Here is a 14167-nt window from a genome sequence, read left to right as displayed (position 1 = left end):
TGGTGGAGAAAGCCAAGACTAGACGGAGCAAGGCAGTGGATTAGCGGGCAGAGCATCAGAGGAGGGCCGGGGCATGGAGGGTACTGGAGAGAACGCATCTGGGGGGATGTAGAGCTTCATCAGGGAGACAAGGAAATAGGGGCAGTAAACGCAGTCACTTGTCTTCTTGAGACTCCCTCTTGCTGCTGGCCTCCTGGTGACAGCATATCTTCTACCTCCACCTGTCAAGCCTGCTTTTAAGAAGGTTAAAGAAAGGTGCCAGATATGTCTGTCCCCTTCATCAGGCAAACACTTCCAAGGACACCCCCAGCAGAGCCGTGCTTCTGTCTTATTGGCCAGAACTGTGACTCACGGCCACCCAAGGCTAAAAAGGAGGCTGAGAAAACAAGTTGGTCAGCGGGGATTACAGCCACAAGGAAGAAGAATAAGGGTGAGCAAGCAGCCTGATCTGCTGCTGCTGCTGCTGCTGTTGTTATTCACAACTTAGTGCAGGATAAAGACAGACCCAATGTGAGCAACAGGAAGAATGGGGTCAGCGTATGCTGTGCTTTAAGAAAGCAATGTGAGGGGTCCAAAGTGCATATTGTTGTATAGACAGAAACCAGCCAGGCAGCTGGTGGGCCCAAGCTGGAAGTAGGCCAGGTGATGGGGGAGGCGTGATGAAAGGAGAATGCAATGACAGTCATGATGAAACTGATTTATTTTGTAATTTTCCCAGGATTGACAACTTCTCTGGGGTACCAGTTGCTAAAAAATCTCCGATGCCTTCTTTTGCCTTGCGAACTTAACTTCAGATGCTTGCCGTAACAAAGTACGCCCAGGACCTTTTCTAAGAGGTTAAGAAAGATGCTAGCAACCTGCAGCATGGCTCAGCGCTGCAGGCAGAGGGGCCCAGGGAGCAGACCCTCCTGGCTCTTGGTCACTGTTGTCAGGGAGTCCGCCTGGCCGTGCCCCGAACTGCACGGTCTTGGGAAGTGGCATGGGGAGGACACCCTAGAAGGTGCCTTCACTGAGCTCCAGACCATTAGGGCCAATCTTGAACTCGTTGACCAAGAACAAGGCCAATCATGAATCAGTTCAACAGACGAGCCAAGAAGGGAGATCATGAATCATTCTACTTAATTTCTTTTCTCTCATTTTTTTCTCAGTTAATTTTCCTTTAATTTCATTTTTGGAAGTTCCTTTGGCTGTGGAGCTTGGGTTTTCCCTGCTGTGAGGTGGGGCCCCTGGGCTTTGGAGGGATCATTTCCATCCTTGGTCTCTAGGGCTGCTGTCTGCTCTCAAAGGCAGACAATGACTCTTTGTGGACTCTGCAGTGGGTGACATTTCTTCTGTGACTTGCCAAAGGCCATTTATACAGCTAGGGAGGAGCCACCATCCTTGGGGTTCTGGTTGACCTTGTAGCCACAGGAGGCCCAGAGAAGGTTTCTTTGCCCTTCAGTATAACTTGTATCACCTCCACCTCGAGCATCTGGCATCAAATCACTGGAAGATGATTTTTAAAACTTGCCTTATTTAAAGAGATTCCATTGATTTATCATGCCAATGCTGGTACTTCCCCATATGCGAATAAGAGTGATTTATGACAATGTTTTTATCTTCTAAAATTATAACTCATGAACACGTGTTTTTCTTCTGGGTACCTGGTTGAGTCACTCCATAATGAGCTCTGATCACATGAACCAATCCATTTCCCCGCTTAAAGTCAAGCTCTCTCTTCAAGTCTAGGTTTTTGTACCTGGTAATTTGATACTACCCACTCATCCTTGTTTACTGCAAGTAAAAAAATTTCTTAAAAAATCAACTATTTTTATTTGGAGAAAGTCGGATAATGGGGATTGTTCTACTTATTTTGGAATTTTGATATTCTAGTGAGATTAATATGTTGAAACGGTGTCACTAGTTTTCTCAAAGGCCAAAGTATATTTATCAAGTGCCTATGCTAGCGTGCTGTCTTAGGCATTGGATAAAGAAAAAAATGTATACAGTCTTCTTGGAGGTAGTTTTCAATCTAGGGAATAGACTAATATTTTCTATTTGAGTCCATAAAATTAATTTCAAAGTGATTTGAAAATTACTTGTATCGTCGACTGTTTTTAGGTTCATCTTCCTTTCCTCTGTCATCTCACAGATCTTTGTAGGTTCCTCTGTGATAGCGCGTGCCACACTGAATTTCACAAGTCCCTTTATTTGCTCTGTCTCCTCTGCCAGCCAGTAAGCTACTAAATGATTTTGGATAAATAAATAAACACCTAAGAATGGAAAGGAAAGTAAAATTGAACAAACAGTAATGAGTTAAAGTAATCCTTATAAAGGTGGAAATTATCGGAACAGAAATGCACATTTTAACTAAGGCACAGACTAAGATAGCAGTATAAAAACACTCAAAAATATTTGAACTTATTCCCCCAAACTTAGTTAGCTCCTTTTGGTGGCAGAGGGGGAGAGTGGACATGAACGTTTCGTTTTGGACCATCGGTATGTGTTTCTCTGTTCCACTCAGAGAGGCCCCATTCTTACTAATACCGTCACCATCTCTGGTGGGTCCCACAGCAGCAGCCTCTTAGTTGATATCCCTGACGACTATGGCCTGAATGTCTGTGCTCTCCAAAGTTCATATGTTGAAATCCTAACCTCTAAGGTGATGGTATTCAGAGGTGGGGCCTTTTGGGAGATTATTAGGTCACGAGGGTGGAGCCCTCATGAATGGGACTAGTGTCCTTAAAAAAGATACTCCAGAGAGCTCGATCAACCCTTCCACCCTGTGAGTGCACAGCAAGAAGGTGCCATCGGTGAGCCAGAAGGTGGGTGCTCGCCAGACCCTACATCTGTCTTGATCTTGGACTTCCTAGCCTCCAGAACTGTAAGAAACTTCTCTTTATAAGCCACCAAATTTATGATGATTTCTTTACGGCAGCCCCAACAGAGACATGGACTCCTTCATTCAAATAACTTTCCAAATTATAGGCCTCGCTATGTTATCCCTCCATTAAGACCACCCAATGCCCCATTATCATCTTAAAAGAAAGGGAAGCCCAGCATCTCAGCCAGGCCTGAGTGTGGCCACACTCACCACGCATCTGACTCATCTGTCCCCAAATCCGCCATGTAATCTTCTTGCAGCCTTGGGACTTGCCATGCTGTTTCACACCCCCGAGTGGACTGTCCCTCTTTCCGCCTGATAACCCCATCCCCAGCCTTCCAAACTCACCTCAAGTCCCTTGAAAATCTCTCCTTCCTTCTTTCTCTTCCTTTGTGATTGACTTTATCTGCTTCTACTATCACGTCTCTTACTCCACTGGTGTGATTTTTTTTGTATGATTGTCCTTTGGGAACTGGTGGGAACTGGGTCTAGTTCACCCGTGAGTCCTGAGGATCGGGATGGCGTTTTTTACACTGTGGGTGCTGATCCATGCCTATGGGCATGCGTGAGTACAGGAATGAATGTGACTTTTGTGAAGAGAGAGGATTGCAGCACATTTTTAAATGGCGGGGATGAGAGGCGTGGAACATCCTTGAAATCCAAAGTGTGCGTGAACTTAAGTTCCAAATACTGTGTATTATTTTTAGTGAAGCCCCTTTTCTGGTCCTAAAGCAGTGGTTCTCAAAGTGGAATCCCGAGACAAGCAGCATCAGCGTTACCTGGGAACTTGTCAGAGACGCAAATTCTCGGGCCCCACGTCCAATCCACAGAGGCAGAAACTCTGGGGGCAGACCAGCCATCTGTGTTTGAAGGAGTATCCCGGGGAGTCTGCAGCAGCTCCAACTTGAGAACCACAGCCTAGGAAATGAGGAAGCCAGGATTTCATAACTTGCTGGTGTTCTCACTTGAATTCAGTGCAGATTAATGAGTTTACACGTGCCCACCTGCAAAGGGAAAGAGCTAGTGACAACCTTCAACTGACTTAAGTACCTAAGACCTCCCACCCCCATTCAGATCCTCTCCCCTTTCTTACCCTGGATCTCCTGTACTCCTCTGCTTCTGATGGAAGAACAGAGAGTTCTAGAGGATAAGATCTAGAACTTTTGATTAACGTGAAAAGAGATATCTGGAATGAAAAAAAGTCTATTTATGTTGGAACAAGTCCACTAGTCTCTGGGTTTGTTTTACTGGGGAGAGGGAAGGAGACAGCAGCATGCAGTGAGCAGATCACTCCCTTGCAGTTAGGGACAAGTTAGGGACGCCTTGGATTAGAATCCTCCCTCCAGTACTTAGGAGCTGGCAAACTGCTTACTGTCCTGGGCCTCAGTTCCATCAAATGAGAAAGGGGAATTACAGTACCTACCCGGGGAGTATTGTGAGGGTCAGATGGGACACCTGGGCGCTGGCACTCCACAAATGCTAACCCCCTCTTGTCCTCCACCACTTGGTAAGAGGTCTGGCCTGGGTCAGATTCCCAAGAGGATTTAAGGGTAGCGCTGAATCAATCTTTGTTGCACTCGGAGGCCGGGCTACCTGTGGCGTTCCGGCAACTTTTGGTGACAGAGGGACACTGGTAGGGTTGCCAGATAAAATACAGGATACCCAGTTAAATTTAAACTTCGGATACACAATGGATAATGTTTTAGTGTAAGTGTGTCCTGTGCAATATTTGGCACATACTTATGCTAAAACATTATTCATCATTTATCTGAATTTCAAATTCAAGTGGATGTGCTCTGTTTTTATTTGCTAAATCTGGCAACCCTAGGGTAGAGGCAAGTCCCACGGCATGACTTTTCTCCCTCCTCCCTGATGTTTTAATAAAGGTCATTTCTGAGCCGAACACGTTGGGCACATCTGACTGGAAAACCCAGCACTGGAAGGACACTGGGTGGTGTGGGGCTGGAAGGGGAGTCCCATCTAGTTGTCTTGGCAACGTGGGGACAGGGAAGGGGGGAGGGATGAGGCTGATAATGGGTGATGCCTCAGATTCTTGTCTCCCCCAGCAGAAGGGGCAGGAAGCCCCCTCTTCTCCTCACCCCCAACCCCAGGCACCTCTGGAGCTACAGTTGTCGTCATTGCCCAGCTCCTGTGCACTGGCTGCACAACTTTAAGTCAGGTAAGGTATTTAAAAGCAATGACCATCCTTTTGGATTCTATGGCATTATTTTTATTTTCCAAACTGGTACTAGTATGGTAACCAGGCTTTAATAGATCTAGCAAACTGAGCTGGAACTTAAAATATTTGCTTATTTTCACCCCTTTGAAAATGCTTAGCAGTTGAATTATTTAAACTAGAAAGAGATGAGGGAGTGAGAAGGGAGCCCCAGGTGCAGCCAGGGGAGGGTGCTAAATGCTGCTATCAAGAGATCAAAGACCCAAGGAGAGACTCCTTTGATCTGATGCTTGTCAGAGTTGCAATTAGATCTTGGAGACTCTGCACTTGGCCACTCCTTCCTTCTTCAGTGTTTCCTTTCTTCCTGAACACCTGGAAGTGCTAGACCAAGGCATGCCCTAGAAAAGGCCTGTGCAGCTATGGGAAATCCAAGTGTGCCTGCCCTAGGACACAAGGACATAGTAATCACTCTTTAGGAAAACCCCTTTGTAGACACAGTTGCTTTCATTCATTGTTTTCTAGGGGAAAAAAGGTAAATGTGAGCCCTACCCCCACCCTGTTATACTTGCAAATGCACGTCCCAGCGTGTGAGCTGGCAGGACTCAAGTTGTGGTTTTAATGCTTTCCCTTTGATACAAATAGGAAAGGTACCAATTGGCTGGGACTAACGTTGGGTTGTCTGGATTTTCCAAATGTTTGGGGGGTGGGAAACCCACGGGTCTGTCAAATCCGAGCAATGGCTGCTTCATACCCAAGCTACATTTTACCCTTTCTGGTTTCTGTGACTTCCATTTGCTAAACAACACGGGCATACACAGTTGCACTTACAGCCCTCTCTGTCTTCCAGTACTTGGAAAAGCTGCTTATGGCGACCTTTAAGATCTTATTTATGGCAATCCTCTAAGCAGCCTTAATCTTATTCTGAGAATTATTTTACACATTTTGTATTAGTCCAAAAAGTTCAAGAATAATGGGTACATTTCTGCAGCTGAGCCAAATGTTTCCTCCCTGTCAGTCTGTGCGTGATACAGAATGTCTTGTGGTTTTAATGTTTGTTTCCCTAACGGACAAGATTTGATATGTGTGTTCCCTAATCCCGAGCTATTGAAATATTGATTCTCATCCTGACCTGGCCTCCTGGGAACGAAGCCAGCATATTTGCATCTCTGGGCTCTGAATTTAGACTGTCTCCCTGCTGACCTAGCCTGTGAACACCAGGATGAGACTAGATTTGCTTGGGGGTGGGAAATGTAAATCCAAGTGAAATAGCTGTCTGGCCTCATTTCTATCTGACAGAACGGGGCAGCCATTCCCAACATTTTTGTCCAGTGTTATCATGTGTTTACCCTGGTATCACTTTTTGCTCTTTTTTCTATTTGATTTTAATGTATAATATATAGGCTGTCCAGTGAAAACAAGACAAGAAATCCTAGGTAAAGATTCATTTGAACTTCTGACTAGGATTGTCTGAAAGATGTAAAATATTTTGCAAGGAATTCTAGAAAGATGAATAATTTATACCACATCAAATATGTGTCCTGACATGGAAAAATATTAGATGCCTTTCCGTTACTTTTGTGACCTCTGAATGTAGATAAAAGATGGTTTGGAACCACGCTGTCACAACCTGGTGCTGGGCACAGCATCTAATAGGCTATAATTCCATCCCACTGGAAGATGAGGAGATAGGGAATATGTGTGCCAAGTGATGACTTATCATCCATTAATTCAACCTCTTCAGACGATGATAATATTTAGGAAATGGAACAAAGGTGAACCCAGAGGAGACTAATAGACCTTCTCATAACATGCTTAATGTCTACTAAATATTCTCAACTCCCTTCCTTACCCCATCTCTTCCACCATTTCCCTAGATTGGGCCAAACACAATAGTCAACAGTTCACCTGGACCAGGGTGACACCTTCCTAATTGGCCTCCCTTCCAATATTCCTCCTCTATACTAAGGCCAGGCTGAGGTTGTGAAAATACCTACCTGTGTACAATCCTCTAGGGCTCCCTCTTACCCAGAGTCCCATGTCCTTACCTAACATATACGGTCATCCATCACCTGACCCCCGTCCCTCTACAGACTTGGCTTCCTTCCAACCTCATCTTGAACTTCACCTTCTAGAAATAATGAAATGCTATTTTCCACCTTTGCCTTTGCTCATGTAGTTTATTTTTCTTGGAGGTTCATTTCTTTCTCTTTTCCCACATCTTTCCTCCTTTGCAACTGCCCTCAAGGATGTCTCCTCCAGGAATCCTTCCACAATTGCTTTCTCTCCTTTCTACTCCCTTAGCAGCATCTGTGTTTGCTTCCATCACTGCCCTCACCACATTGACTGACCCATTGGCCCATCTCCTGACTACCCGGTAAACTCCCTGAGAGCAGAAACAAGCCTTATTCACTTTGGTATCCATGGTGACTTAGTGCATAAAGCAGAGAAGGTGCTTATGCACTTCTCTTGAATTTAGTTCAAATATCTAGTATTTTTGGAACTAAATTCAAGAGAAGATGCTGAGGGTAGAAACAGGAATAATAAAGGCAAGAAGAAATGGGCATTGATAACATTCTGATTCTGGTAACAACACTTTCAGGAAAGATTATTATCTCCATTTTACTGATGAGGAAACTGAGGTCTTAGCAATTAAGAGTTTGTCCATGAGTCCCAGATAGCAAATGGAGGAATGATAATTTGGGTGTGAACACCTCCAGGAAAGGATCAGTAAGGATCAATAAGTGTCTGTTGAATTGAACTGGTTACCAGAATGTCTGCAAGCATCACTCTGGAGTGGGTTCATCATCAAACCACATGTAGCAAGGGGTTCTCCAAAACCCATCTAGTGTAGGGTTTTTATCTTAACAGTACCAATTTGACACAGTGAAATTAGGTAGCAGTCTTCTGGGTTTAAAAAAAGTATCTATTAATCTATTCAGCAAGTATTTATTGAGTACTTATATACCAGGCACTGTGCACATGGGGATGTGACTTAAACCAAGAAAAGCTGCTCCAATGAAGCTTTGTGGGAAATAATCTGTCTACAAAGATTCCTCTAACAATGTGGAACGTACTAACCATTGACTTACCAGTGAATAAGATATTTTATCAACTGGACCCACATAAACCATGCACACTGGTAGGCACAGATAGCTAAAGCCAGAAGCATTTATGAGTTACAAAAGAGTTCTTGGATCTTTTAGGTCTGTTAGTTGCAACAGAAAGAACGATAAGCGTAAAAGAAAATTAATGAAAAGTTATTTGTTGGCTGAGAGAACCACTAGGACAGCTGGAGGACCAGGCTTGGGAATTGGACAGAAACAAAGGGAAGCAACACATCTGATTCTTGGCTAACACTCTGCTGCAGAATGGGCCAGTGAGGACACTGCTGTGCCATTGGTTCTCACCAGTCACTATGGCCTGCCCAGCTGCCGGTGCTGGACTCAGGTGTTGTTGGTACCATTGGCACCACCAAAAGACAATTACTATCTGTCCTCACATCCTCATACCACTAGCTTCTGTTTCTTATGGGCACATATAAGTGGTTAGCCCTATGCACACCTGAGTTTTGCCCTGGCTGCAAGGGATACAGGGAATGTGTGTACCCTACTCTGTGGCCGCTATAGAGGATAGGGACTCTGCCTTCCCAGAAGACTTCTCTATAGGGGAATTCTCCAAATGTAGGAAGGGCATCTGGACAGCCAAAAACATGGCCAATATCCATCATAGTCACAACAGATTCTCTTTCTTTTAATTTTAGGATTTAAGTATCTCAAAAATGGCCACATCATACAATAAGAGAACAAATAAATATTTACTTTTTCCTAACACTGACTGAATTCCCAAACTGCCTTTGGTGATTAGATCCACCTAATTTTATAGAAATAGTTTCTATAGCAAGTGTTTTATAGAAATAATGATCAAAGTTTAACCACATGCCTTTCTTTCTGGAAGTAACAAAAAAATGGAAAAAAAAAAGGAAAATAATGTATTGTGATGGTATCTGTCTTCCTTCCTTCCTTCCTTCTTTCCTTCTTCCCTTCTTTCCTTTCACAAATGCTTATTAAGTGCCTACTATAGGCTAGGCACTGTGCTTGGTACCAAAAAAATCAAAGATAAATAAGACACATCTTTACCACCAAGTTTTCTCCAGTATCATGGCAGGGGGAGAGCCAGACATGGAACAATAATTGCCCTGAAATATTAGTGGTGCTAGGATAGAAATCTACACAGGGCTCACTGGGGACAAAAAAAGCTGGAGTGCTCCCTGTGGAATGAGAGGTTAGAAAAAGCTTCACAGAGAAGATGATAGAGTCTTCAAAGCTGTAAGTGGTCACCAGGCTGAAAGCTGACGATGTTCCCAGGGAAGGCAACTCATGTTGACAGAATGGGGGCATGAACAGGAAGTGACTAGTCACAGGACCTCTGAGGGCTTGGGTTGGCGGGACACAGAGTCTGGGGAGGAGGCAGGTGGGCCCTGAAAACCAGAGCCTGAATAAGAGAGTGTGAGAAGACGTCCAAGAGGCCCGTGTCGTAGGCACGGGGGGTCGGAGGATATCTGGACGGCCTAGAGAGCCATAGAAGGGAGTAACATGATCAGATTCATATTTTCAAAAGATCTCTTTTTTTAGGATCTTAGAGATGGCACCTCAAAAAAAAAAAAAGTTTCTTTATTTAGTGGCAGTGAGGGCTTTTGGAATAGGATTAAAAGCCTGGGAACCACTTAGGAGCCTACTGCCTTCCAGGCAGAAGATGAGAGGATCCTAAAGTACCACAGTAGCACTGGCAATGGAAAAGAGGAGATAAAATGATTTTTTAGGAGCTGGAATCTCTAGGACTTTGTATGGCTGAGAGGAAGGGCTGGTGGCACCATTCCCCAAACAGAGAACCCGGGAGGAGTAACAGGATTGGTTTTGTGTGGGGAGAGGCTGGTTGAGTGGAGACGAGATGACACATTAGGTTTTGACAGTGTTGATTTGAAATGCCTGTGGATTATCCACATAGAGACACAGCATTGCTGGTTGGATATAAGCGACCAGAACTCAGGAGAAAGATGCAGGATTAGGGTCAAAAATAAAAAGATTCAGTTCTATAGTTATCTTACCAAGAAACCTTTAGGCTCTCCTAGTGACTAAAAGAAACCTAATAACATATGTCCCAAAGTGTGAAACTGGAAAATTCAAGCTTAGTCTCTAAATTCCAAAATAGGAGCTAAAGCTTGCACTCTCCTAAATCTCAGACTCGCACTTAGGAGGAGTTGCAAGGTTTTGTTTTTGTTTTTTTGAGACAGAGTCTCTCTCTGTTGTCCTGTCTAGAGTGCAGTGGTGAGGTGGTTCTGGTGTATGGCCTTGCAGGCCTGACCATGGGACAAATATTGGGAGGACACGGCTGAGCAAAGAAATGCAAACCAAGGGCCATAGGAGTAAATCACCATGCTCCCCTGAAGAGCTGCTCACTGCAAAGATCTGGGCCAGCAATGGCACTGTCACATGAGAGGAGGAGTGCCCTGAACTGTCACTGCGTGGGTGGGTATTCAGGGAGGCAGTGACAAAGGCAAAAGCAGCCCCGAGTGGGCTGCCTAGTGGACTGGTCACAGCCGTTTTCTTTCCAAAAGGTGTTTACCTGAACTGAGTCGTCTGGATAACTTAGAGAGAGAGAGAGAGAGAGAGAGAGAGAGATTGGATACCCTGCCAATCTCTGAAAGCTCAAGTCAGGTTTAATTTGAAAAAACAATGTGGCTTCATTTATACCCAGGGTGGGATTCCAGTCATTCAGGCTAATTTAGAAGCAAAAGAGACCACAGAGATCATTTAATTTTCATTTTGCACAGAAGAACTAATCAAGTCCAGATTAATCTACCCCCATCACAAAGCAAGTAGTGGGTTGAATTTGTCAGAAAGACACAGAATGGACTTCTACCCCGGTGTCTTTTCCATTGTTAAAACTCGCAACTTGGCCTGGCAGCCTGGCACAGTGGCTCTCACCTGCCATCCTAGCACCCTAGGAGGCTGAGGTGGGAGGATAGCTTGAGCTCAGGAGTTCAAGATCAGTCTGAGCAAGAGTGAGACCCGTCTCTACCAAAAATAGACAAATTAGCCTGGTGTCGTGGTGCACACCTGTAGTCCCAGCTACTTGGGAGGCTGAGGCAGGAGGATTGCTTGAGCCCAGGAGTTGGAGGTTACAGTGAGCTATGATGATACCACCACACTCTACCTGGGGCGACAGAGCAAGACTCTGTCTCAAATAAATAATTAAATACTTTTAAAAATCAATATGAGGTGAAAGATTCTGATTAACCGCAGTATGAGAAAGGATGACAAGAAAGAAGGGATGAGAAAATCCTACTCTGAGAAGTAAAACTTGTCAGTCAGCATCCCATTAAGTAGAGACAGTCACTGGTTGGAAATCATCTGCCAGGATCCCACTTTTCAACTGAAGCTGTGGGAAGTTCTTGTGGCATGTGGTGGGGTGCGGGGGGTGTCCATCTTCATGACAAATAGGATGGGTAGTGGTCACCACCATCCGCCCAGCCATTGCACAGCCACATATGGTGGCCACATGCTGTGAGCAGCTCTTCCTGCTTTCTCTCCCCTTGGATATAAAAGTGAGGGCCAACCACAGACTACCCAGAGGGCTGGGGGTGAGAATGTCCACACCGCAGCATCACAGGAGGGTGGGTGGAGCTGAGTGATTTTCAAAGAAGAGAAAGGGCAGCTTTGCAAGGCAGCATGGAGAGAGCAAGCTGGGGTGATGCATAACGAGGCAAAACAACCTAGAAAAACATCACCGTTGCTTGCACAATCATCCTCTGAGCATGTGTCATCGAGCATGAGACCATCCTTACCTGGCAATAATGCAGCTGAAATCCATCATTTAAGGAGTTTCTCACTATTGCTGAGCCCAACATGGCCTTTAGCAGATAACCATTCCATAACAAAAATACTGACATAATAGCCTGACGTGCGGGAAAATTTTATTTACTTTATAATCAGATGAAAATGTTGTGGGGACAGAGCCAGAGAATTGGCTTCTATTGGATGTTTTTTGATGCCTTAAATTTAAACAGCTGGATTTTTCCTTTCTTTTTTCTTCTTTTTTTAATACAGTAACTACATTATCCTATTCAACTTTTTGAGATGAAGGATTTGGGTTTTATGGGGAAATCTATATTTCATCTTAAGGCTGGAACACAATTTTTTAACTTTGTTATTTTCTAAAGATGAGTTCTTTGAGAATCAGGATCCTGTTTTTGCTTCTTGTTCATCTTGCATGTCAGGCAAACCATAAAGACAGAGCCCGGCAGACCGACTTCAGCCAAGACAGACTGGTTTAAGGAATGTGAAATATACCACCTGTAGTTTTGGGGCCCTGCATCCCATCTGATGCAAACCTAAGAAGGTGACTTGCTGATCCCTGGTTTCTTAATTGGAAGTTCGCTGGAATAAACCAAGTCAAGAGAAAAGGTACACTTTTATAACTAGTGGTGCCTATAATTAAAGTTATTAGTTAAGGAAGGGCTTTTACTCAGGGCAAAACAATCAGAAGGCAGTTCTAGCAATTAGGTCAAATTCACTGCGGTGGTGAGTTATTTCCCTCTCTTTCTGGAAAACAAAACAACCTCAGGCGAGTGTCTGTACTTCTCAAAGAGCATCTTGACTCTGTAGTGACTGCAGAGCACACAGTGAACACAGTGAACTGTGCTGTTGACTCTATCAGTAGTTTAATTATGAAAGCTGTTAGCGATGATAAAAAAGCTGGCACGCTTTCAGTTCGTATTGACAAAATCCACGACTTCGGCAGGACCGGTGTTTGTTCAATACTAAGAAGACATGCTGGAGGCATTTAGGGGAAAAGGCTGACAAAGGAAACTTGCAGTCCGGTACGGGATGTTCCGTATGAATGTAAGCAGAGCTAATCGTTTGAAATTCCACGTGCCTTTTCCTCTCCTCTAAGTTATGTAAGCAGAGGTGTTTTGGGCCTCAGGGAGGGTCTGGAAGCCCAATTCTCTCATAATGGAGCCATCACAAGGGAACACTGGTTTAGGAGTTGGGAGACTGGGCTCTCTGGTCCCTGGATCTGCAGCTGACGTGCTGTGTGGTTTGGGACAGTGGATTTGACTCTGAGAGTTTCCATATCTGGACTGTATGTACCTTAAACGTAGTCCAGTCTCAGAAACACAACAAACGGACCTTTCCTATGTAGCACCTTCCTTTGGGGAAGATGTGTCTAGAACTCCTATATGGGATGGTAGCAGTGCATTGCCCGAGGTCATGACCCCTGCACCAGAGGGCCTGAGTGAGAGAGAATCCCTCCGGCTCTGGCTGCTGCGGGGTCTGGTCAAAGACAGAAGAGGAGTCTGAGAGGAAACAGTGTAGGGAGTTGTCCTGTGTAGGCAAATCCTGAAGACAGGCCTCACCCAGGACAAAGCTTCTAGTTCCCTAGTTAAGCTTTCATCTTCCTTTGGGCTTAGTGCCCTTCTCTCTCATCCCCACTCCCCCAGACCTCGTCCCTTTGGAGCCACCATGAGCCTCTTCCTCACGCTACCAGCAAGCACACAGTGCTTGTGAAATTGCTTAGAGAAGTGGAAAAGGAAGAAAGAGTGTTCTTTCTAGACCTGGAGGGGGCCTCCACCCCTCCTGCTGTTCTCTCCTAGGGAGGCCACAGAGATGAGTTCACAGCATGGTTTCTTGAGGCCTTTTCTATCGGTCAATCTTTGAGCATCTTTAGTGACCTAAGTTCTAAATTTAATCCTGTGGTATTTTGGACCCTTTCAAAGTCTGGTTTGGTAAAAGAGAATAAAATTGACTCCCAAAGATGAGTTCATAGATTTGATTAAGAAATTCAAAATAAATTTAAATAAGCTCACTTCCCCTAGTGTATAGGAGCAAGGATATTGGGTGTTCGGAAGAAGTGGCTAGATGGCATATTAAAAAAAAAAAAAAAAAACAATGAAAATGAGAGGGAGGAGAGAGACCCCATAAATTACATGGAAGGGCCCCAGGACATGCTTGGGAAAGTCTTAAAAGCAAGGGTGGAAGACGGGGATGATTAGGATCTGGGATGAGCAGAGCTGTACGAACTGAGCCCAGAAAGTGTAGAAGGAGATAGAAGCTCAACTCAGGGGAACC

Source organism: Propithecus coquereli, unplaced genomic scaffold (genome assembly GCF_000956105.1).
Source record: "Propithecus coquereli isolate 6110/MARCELLA unplaced genomic scaffold, Pcoq_1.0 Scaffold131, whole genome shotgun sequence".
Taxonomy (NCBI): domain Eukaryota; kingdom Metazoa; phylum Chordata; class Mammalia; order Primates; family Indriidae; genus Propithecus; species Propithecus coquereli.
This window is presented reverse-complemented; position numbering follows the sequence as displayed.